We start from the raw sequence: 8180 nt of genomic DNA, 5'->3' as shown, positions 1-8180 counted from the left end.
TGTTGAAGATGGCTTACACACGCATCCCAGATGTTCCCTGTAACCGAGAGGTCTAGAAACGGCCGCGTAAAAACACATGTGCTTTCTAAGGGCCGGACTGGAATGTGACCAAATGGTCCCGGGTTATTGTCTCATTACTGGGCAGTTGAAGACCCAACCCTGTTTCCTCCTCTCTGAGCTGTTGGGCCTTGCTTCCCTAATGGGGCATGATTCTAACAGCTGCAGTTGTAGTGAGCGTTTCTTGTAAATACTTTGAATATAATGATCATACTACCACAAGAACTTTAACATTTTTAAAAAAGAGAGCAAGAAGAAGACAAAGAGAAGGAAGCTGATGATAGCTGGTAATGAATATGTGGGAAATTGAATCATATTTTCGGAATGATAATATTGTCTCCTCTTTGCTTTCCAGCAAAATTTATATATATGTGCCCACCCCCACCCGTTCCCCACCACCAGGGTGGAAAGCTCTTCCTTGGAAGAATATCAGGAGTGACAACGAGGTGAATCTATGCAGCTGTGGTGTAAATCTTTCCTGAAATCAACTGCACGGATGCTTTTGTCCTCCCTCTGGGTCCGGGACCGAATAATGCAGGCTGTGTAATGTCTCCCTGACTGGCTCCCTGCCTTCTACTCCCTCTCGGTCCAAACCCGTCCTGCAAGCTGTCATTGCTCGGGTCTTCCTGGGGCCTAACCAGCAATAAGCCATCTCCTTGGAGAAGAACATGTGATGGCTTCAAGCTCCACAATGTGAAATGCGCTGGGAATGAAGAGCAGTTGCTTCTCCTTGGCTTTCGAAACCCTCCCCATTCTGCCTCAGTCCTACTTTCCAAAGCCCCCCTCACTCCACCAGTGTACACTGCCTGCCCCACTCCGCCGACTCTTCCTGTTTCCCAGACTGTCTGCAACCTCCTGCTGTAAGCTTCCCTGTGATCTGAACCTCTTCTTCCCAGCCCTCCTCATCATCCTTCAGTGAGTCTTCCTCACTGGATACCTGCGATATCTGGCAGATAGGTGCTTCGAGAATGTTCACTTACTGAAGGAGTGACTGTTTTAGCAGCTCAGTCTTTTGGCATTTCATTTTGCTGTTTGCTCAACACAGCAGGTCAGTTCTAGGCCAAGCCTAGGCCACCTTTGTTTTCTCTACCTGGGATGCCCCTACTTGGGATGCCCCACAATCCACATTCTGTTTACCCTTCCTACTGGGCTCATTCTCCTCTCCAAGGCTACCCTTCATCCCTAGCCCATCAGATCCATTGGTAGCTTTCCCACTTCCAAATTCCTGGGGTGCTCGCTGCTCCAGGGACCCAGGCCTTAATCACATACTTTCCTGCAGGGAGACTTGAATTTTCCCAGCGTTTGTGCCTGGAGTCCCTTATTAAATCTGTATCCAACTCCCCCAATTTCTCAGGGTCCTGAGCAGACCTGAGCACAGACCAGCTGCTCGGTACCTGTCTGCCTGACTGATGGCAACTGGGCAACTTCCCTGCCTCTCTCCAATTCCCCACATCCTATCCATCATTCAGAGTTCTGCTCAAGCCCAGCTTCCTCCACAGTGGCTTTGTGGATGACACCCCACAGTGATCCACAGCTGGCTCATGGGCCAGAGCCACACCTTCTGCATCTGGCGCACCTTTGGGATGACATGGTTCGAGCATCAATCCCAGCGTGTGTGCACATTCCATTACTTGTGAACTTTGTTTGTGCCCTGCTGTGTCCTGGCTCTCTGGATCCCAGGTGCACTCCCAGGGGAACACACACCCTACACTGGAGCCCCTCTTGAGTTGTTGACATTTCTTTCATGCACCTGGACACACCAGAACACACAAGCCCAAAACGTGTGACTGGGTGCCTACTGCCCTCTCAGGACGACCTTCTGCCAGGCTTGTGCACCTTCTGTGGGAGTCACAACTTCTGGTCCTGGAGTTAGATGCACATATTTCTCAGTGTGGAAGGCAGACTATAGAGCTCTTTGAGACCAGGTCATCCACCACCAGGAGACTGAGCATTTTCCAGAGCACAGAGTGATGCACTTATTTCAAAGAAGGCTCACTGTGCCTGGCACATAGTAGAAACTCAGCACACTTTGAAATAGAATAAGAACAACCGTGATCCTTAATGGCAAGTGTCCTACTCCAGGGTCTTCAAACGTTGGCTTCTACACCTTGTGAAAGAATTTTGAAAATCTATGTGCTCATCCATGCATTTTTAAATTGACATCTAAAATTTTTCACACGTTTTTAAAATAAGTTTTATTGGGGCACCTGGGTGGCTCAGTTGGTTAAGCAACTGCTTTTGGCTCAGGTCATGATCCTGGAGTCCCTGGATCGAGTCCCGCATCGGGCTCCCTGCTCGGCAGGGCTGCTTCTCCCTCTGACCCTCCCCCCTCTCATATGCTCTCTCTCGTTCTCTGTCTCTCAAATAAATAAATAAAATCTTTAAAAAAAATAAGTTTTATTAATAGGAGATAGGAAATGTTAACTATTTTATATGTTGAAATAAAACGAGGATTGACTATAATTTGAACAAATATTTTATATTATTGAGTAAAATAAATTTTCATTACTTTACTGAATAAAGCATGCTATATCTGAAAGATAGCAGGTGAAATATTTGTTTGTGTGTTTGATTTATCGTATTTCGGAAAATCCAATAGTCCTACAAAAATTACATTTTAAAGGACCAACATCGCAAGCTTATGCTACTTTGGATATTCTGAATTATGAGCCCCCATGGGCCAACATGCCCTTCTTGCAGAAATATGTATAAGACAGGGAAGGACACAAAGCCTTATGAGCTTAAGGGACTTGGTTTATCATTAATTTTAATTTATCCCATTGTTTCAGGTGCCCTCCTGCAGCAAAGAACCAAAACAAGAGTTGGGATGGGCAAGGGATATATCTTTCTTTTGTAGAGTGAGGAAGGTATATTCTCAGCATAGGCTCATTTCAAGCAGACCAATATTAGCAAAGAATACCTGTGGGCACTGATGCCTTTATACGTATCCTTGTCTGAGTATCATTTGGAAACTGCTCAAATTTTCCAGAAAGTGTGTACCTCAGTTGGAGGAACACTGGCCCACTGTACTGGCTTAGCAATAAGAGAGCTGGAGTAGAGTGATGAGCAATTACTGGTCCAGGCCGGGGAGCTCATGCCTCCCCTTTGGCTCCATGGAGTGGACAGCCTTCATCTTCACTGTGAGACAGGTTAATCTGGCTTGCCAGAGGCAGCCAGGACAAAATTGAGAAAATGGTTAGATGTTACATTATCAAACATAAGAAAAAAAACCAGAAACTGAAAGGTAGCTAAGCCAAAGATGCCCAGTAGAACACACCAACTCTCAGAGGAGTAAGGGCAGAGAGTGGTAGGCAGGCAGAGCAGATGCAAAGGGGAGGGAGGGAACAAAAGGCAGACAGAGGAGCTGGGACTGATTTGTGGTCAGTCTAGACCAATTCAAGTGCACTGTTATTCTTTTTGCCAGTCCTCCACTAGGAAACCCAGAACTCAGGATCCTGGCTCCTTAATTTGCAGCTTTGTCTTACAGAAGGAAAACTGTTTAAACTTTGTTGTATGAAGTGCTATAAATAGAGTCTGGCTTCAACATCTTTGGGCCTCTGGCACCTCCTGAGGCTCTCCAGGCTCATGTTCTAGTCCCTGTGTCTTATTTTTCTTAGACAAACCAGACCCTGCCAGGCTTTTGCACTTAAGCTGTCCCATTCACCTAGAATGCCCTGCCTATTAATTCATAAATTATTGCTTCTGAGCCTTCTTTCTCTAGCATATTCATCCCACCTTACCCCTTAGAGCAGAATTTCTCAAAGTGGGATCCACTACTGTGTCAGCATTATCAGGATTTTTTTTTTTTTTTGTGGGAAAAAAGAGAATAGATTGCTAGGCAAATCTGGAGATCTAGATTTCAAGTCTATAATATTGGAACCCCTGTGACAATACATAGGAACTTGCACTTTTATAAGCTGCCCAGGTGCTCTTATGTGCTCTAAAGCTTGGAATCCATCACTGCTGTGATCTGAATGTTAGTGTCCTCCAAATTCATATCTTGAAATCCTAATCCCCAAGGTGATAATATTTGGAAGTGAGGCCTTTGGGAGGTGACTGGATCATGAGGATGGAGTCCTTATAAAAGAGTGCCCTTATAAAAGAGACACCCAGAGATCCCTTGCACTTTCTTCCATGGGAAGACACAGGGAGAAGACAGCCATCTATGAACCAGGAAGCAGGTGCTCACCAGACCAAATCTGCCGGCACCTTGATCTTGGACTTTCAGCCTTCCAAGCTGAGAAATAAGTTTTGGTTGTTTACAAGCCACCCAGTCTGCGGTTTTCTTTAATGCAACCCCAGTGGACTAAGAGAAGTGGTGTGCTATCAGGGACTTTCTCAGTGTTCCTGGGCTTCCTTCACACGTCTACTGTAGCATTCCCCCATCCCATTGCAATTTCTTTGTGTACTTGCTTGTTCCCACTAGTCTCTGAATTCTCAAGAAGAGAAATGCCCTTCATCTTTGTTAACTCCACACCAAGCACAGTGCTTGGTACATAGTGGTACTTAATCATTTTTTTTTTCTTCCCTTCCTTCCCTTCCTTCCTTCCCTTCCTTTCCATCCCTTCCTTCCCTTCCTTCTTTCTTTCTTCCTTTCTCTTTCTTTCTTTCTTTCTTTCTTTCTTTCTTTCTTTCTTTCTTTCTTTCTTTCTTTCTTTCTTTCTTTCTTTCTTTCTTTCTTTCTTTCTTTCTTCTTTCTTTCTTTCTCTCTCTTTCTTTCGTTTTCTTTTTCTTTTTCCAAAACAGCTTTTTATTAAACAGTAAAGCACAATTGCAACACAATTTTAAGTGTTTGTAAATTAGGTCACAAAGGGGTGCAAAATGTTTGCAGTATAGCTATTATATTCATACAGCTAAAGTCATTCATCAAATCTTACACCAATACAAACATAAGATTGTTCCATGAATAAAAGTAGCTCAAATCTAATAACCAAAATGATATTAGTGGCTCTCTTATCCTATTTAACATTTTAACATTACTTCTGACACTAAATTTCTTACCAAATGGAATCTACAAACTAAATTTTTAGAAACTGTCGAAGAGTGATTAAACACTACAAACCAAGTAGTTAGGTTAACAGAAAATTTTGGGAGAAATGGTGACAGAAAATACTGAGAAAGTATCAGCTAATATGCATGCATTTTATTCATGATTTTGATACTGATACACTCTAAAGGGATTTTGCAAAAGTTGATCTGCTGGGTACTACAAATAAACCTTGAGACTAAACTCTTTGTAACTATTCTCTTCTAGATGTGGTTGACAAAAGATTAGTCACATTTAATCTACTCTCATATATATATTCCCTAAAAGATCTAGTCTGTGCCAGAGATCATGCAAATCTGGAGTAAAAACATTTGGAGTTGGTTACTACTGTATGCCAAGTACTTTTCCTATCCTATTTCCATTTTTCTCAAAATTTCCTATTATAAATATATAACCAGAGCTCATTTTTTAGATACCAAGTGGGTTATTTTGTGCAAAAGGAAGTTTTTGTCAACAAACTGTCCCAGTTTGGCAATTCAGTGGCAAAGAAAAGTCTTCATATGTATAGCCTCTGTTTTCAATTGAGTAAAGAGAAACCAAAAATCCTATCTTAATACTAAGGCAAGCCCTAACTGTGAAAGTATCTTATTTTGGTTAAATTTCAACAATTCTAGCTGAGGTTACTCTCACAGATGATTATTATTAAAATTACTTTTACAAATGTGAAACCAATTTTTTCCTTAGGGGAAAGGAAATGGGAAGGAAGAAGCAAATGGAGAAGGGGCATCAGCATGGTGGGCAGGGTATATACAGCTGTAAATTCAGGACATGACTGGTCACTTTTTACAACATGATGGTTATTTTCTTGTATCTCTTACTGTACCTATAATAAAAGAAAGTGTTAAATCTATAAATCAAAGCAAATTTGATAAATCATTCACTTTCAAGTTTCATAAATATATGCATTCTTTTTTTTTTTTTTAAGATTTTGTTTATTTGTCAGAGAGAGAGAGAGAGAGAGAGCACAAGCAGGGGGAGCGGCAGGCAGAGGGAGAATCAGGCTCCCTGCTGAGCAAGGAGCCCGATGTGGGGCTCGATCCCAGGACCCTTTGATCATGACCTGAGCCGAAGGCAGACGCGTAACTGACTGAGCCACCCAGGCGCCCCAATATATGCATTTCTAATTATAAAGTCTCTACAAGACATTTGCATGTTTACATAGACTAACATATATCACACAAACTTATGGACATCTTCTGTTATGCTCTTAATTTTGCCTAGATCTGACATTATCTTTATAAATATTCAATTAAGCCACAAACAAAAGTACTGTAACTTTTTTAATCTATCCAAGTTTTAAAGAAAAAAAAGATCAACAGCAATCCCATAAAACAGAAGGGATGTCAATCCCTTACTTTCTTTGGCTTTTTGTGTCAGTTGTTTGAAAAACACTAGAAGCTGACATGAGGTTTTCTATATATTGTCCAAGAACTCGGTTTTCTGATTTTAGCTTCAGATTTTCTTCCTTAACTGCATCTACTCTTGCCGACAGATCTTCAAGTGTGTGTTGAAGTTTCAACACTTGATTAATAAGGTGTGTTTTTTTCCTCCAGTTCCACCTGATTTTCAGCATCAACTGTATCCATGATGGCATTCATCATCTCCAGTAACAAATTTTGGGCATTGGATACAAAATCCTTGATGAATGGTCCGCCATTGGAGGCGCTGAGAGTGGGAGGGATCTAATCATTGTTCTTCAGTGGTCAGGGTGTCCCTAATGAAGGGTACAACAGATAGAAGAGAAACGTCCTCAGTGTTCCCCTTGGGTATCAGTGAGCATAATGCTCTCAGATTTGAAGACAACCACTTGCTGGTTCTAGGATTAAGCTAACTGGCTCTGCAAGAGGCAAAGAGTGGACCCAGGCAGAAAGTGGTGGCAGAACATCTTGCAGCATTGGTCCAGCCTTAGTCTAGGGACTTCTGCCAACTGGCCAGGATTGTCAGGGACAGTGATAATGTCTGCTATGGTAGCAGTGTGTGTGAGGGGGGGTCGGGACTGCCTCTCAGAGCACAATCATCACAGTAAAAATAAGTATTCACGCAGTCTAGACTGACTGGCCTCCAAGACTTTTCCATAATGTGCACAGTTTATTGGATTCCTTGTGGGGCAGTGACAATAATGAAGGACCTAACATTCATTTCCCCTTTCTTCCTCAGTATCTGAATTTTTGGAAAGCAACATGGTACCCAGCTGAAAAATTGCATTTCCCAGTCTCCCTTGTGGATAGGAGTGGTTAATGAGATTTAAGCAGAAGTCACTGTGTCTGCCCTCTGCTCTTCCTTCTTGCAGCCAGGAACATGGATTGCAGCTGTAACAGCCATTCTGTAGCAATGGATGGATGCCATGAGTGGGGAGCATAAAGCTAGAAATAGTCAGTGTCACTGGTGACATCACAGAACCAGCATTTTAGCCATGGATTGCTGACCTTTAGACTACTTTTATGTGGGAAACAAGACAAACAAGCACACAAAATCCTATATAATTTAAGCCACTGATATATAGGTTTTGGTATAATCCTGACATTTACATAGCTGGCATCATTTGGCTTGTGAGCTGATTGTCCAGTATGGATTTCCTGTTTGCTGTTCACTGACCTCTTAGAGAGGCAAGACTCACCCTCCACTCTTACTATTGCTGCTCCCAGTTCCACGGGGTCATTGAGGCTTTCTGCCCAAGACTATTCAATCTTTTAAGTTACCTGAAAGCCAGCAGCTGGGCTCACTAGCCACTTGCCAGATGGGTCTTCAAACTCTTTGCTGAGCCCACTGTGCCTGGGGAGCTCTGGAGGATGCTTTCATGGACTCTTTAATTTGGACCCAGAGGAACCACACAGCTGGGAACCTATTACTCCTGAGATTTTCTTTCTCAAAGACAGTTGCTTTTGAGTCTTAACTGTGTATGTTTAAATATTCCAATTTGCAGTAGACACAAGATTTCCTGAGTAGTGAATACCAAGCTTATAAGGGAAAAATACTAGGAAAACCTCATGATACTCCCAGAGAAAAAAGAAGCATGTACAGAATAATGTATAATTTGGGGGGGAGGTCTTTCTAGGTATAAAAGACTTCAAGTCTT

General features: G+C 42.4%; 1 pseudogene; it reads right to left on the bottom strand.

Annotated features, from left to right (window-relative positions):
* Nucleotides 1-6410: 6410 nt before the first annotated feature.
* On the bottom strand, nt 6411-6761 carry LOC116644886 (annotated as a pseudogene).
* Between the last annotated feature and the right edge of the window lie 1419 nt (nt 6762-8180).

Source organism: Phoca vitulina, unplaced genomic scaffold, assembly GCF_004348235.1.
Source record: "Phoca vitulina isolate PV1807 unplaced genomic scaffold, GSC_HSeal_1.0 scaffold31, whole genome shotgun sequence".
Classification (NCBI taxonomy): domain Eukaryota; kingdom Metazoa; phylum Chordata; class Mammalia; order Carnivora; family Phocidae; genus Phoca; species Phoca vitulina.
This window is presented reverse-complemented; position numbering and strand designations above follow the sequence as displayed.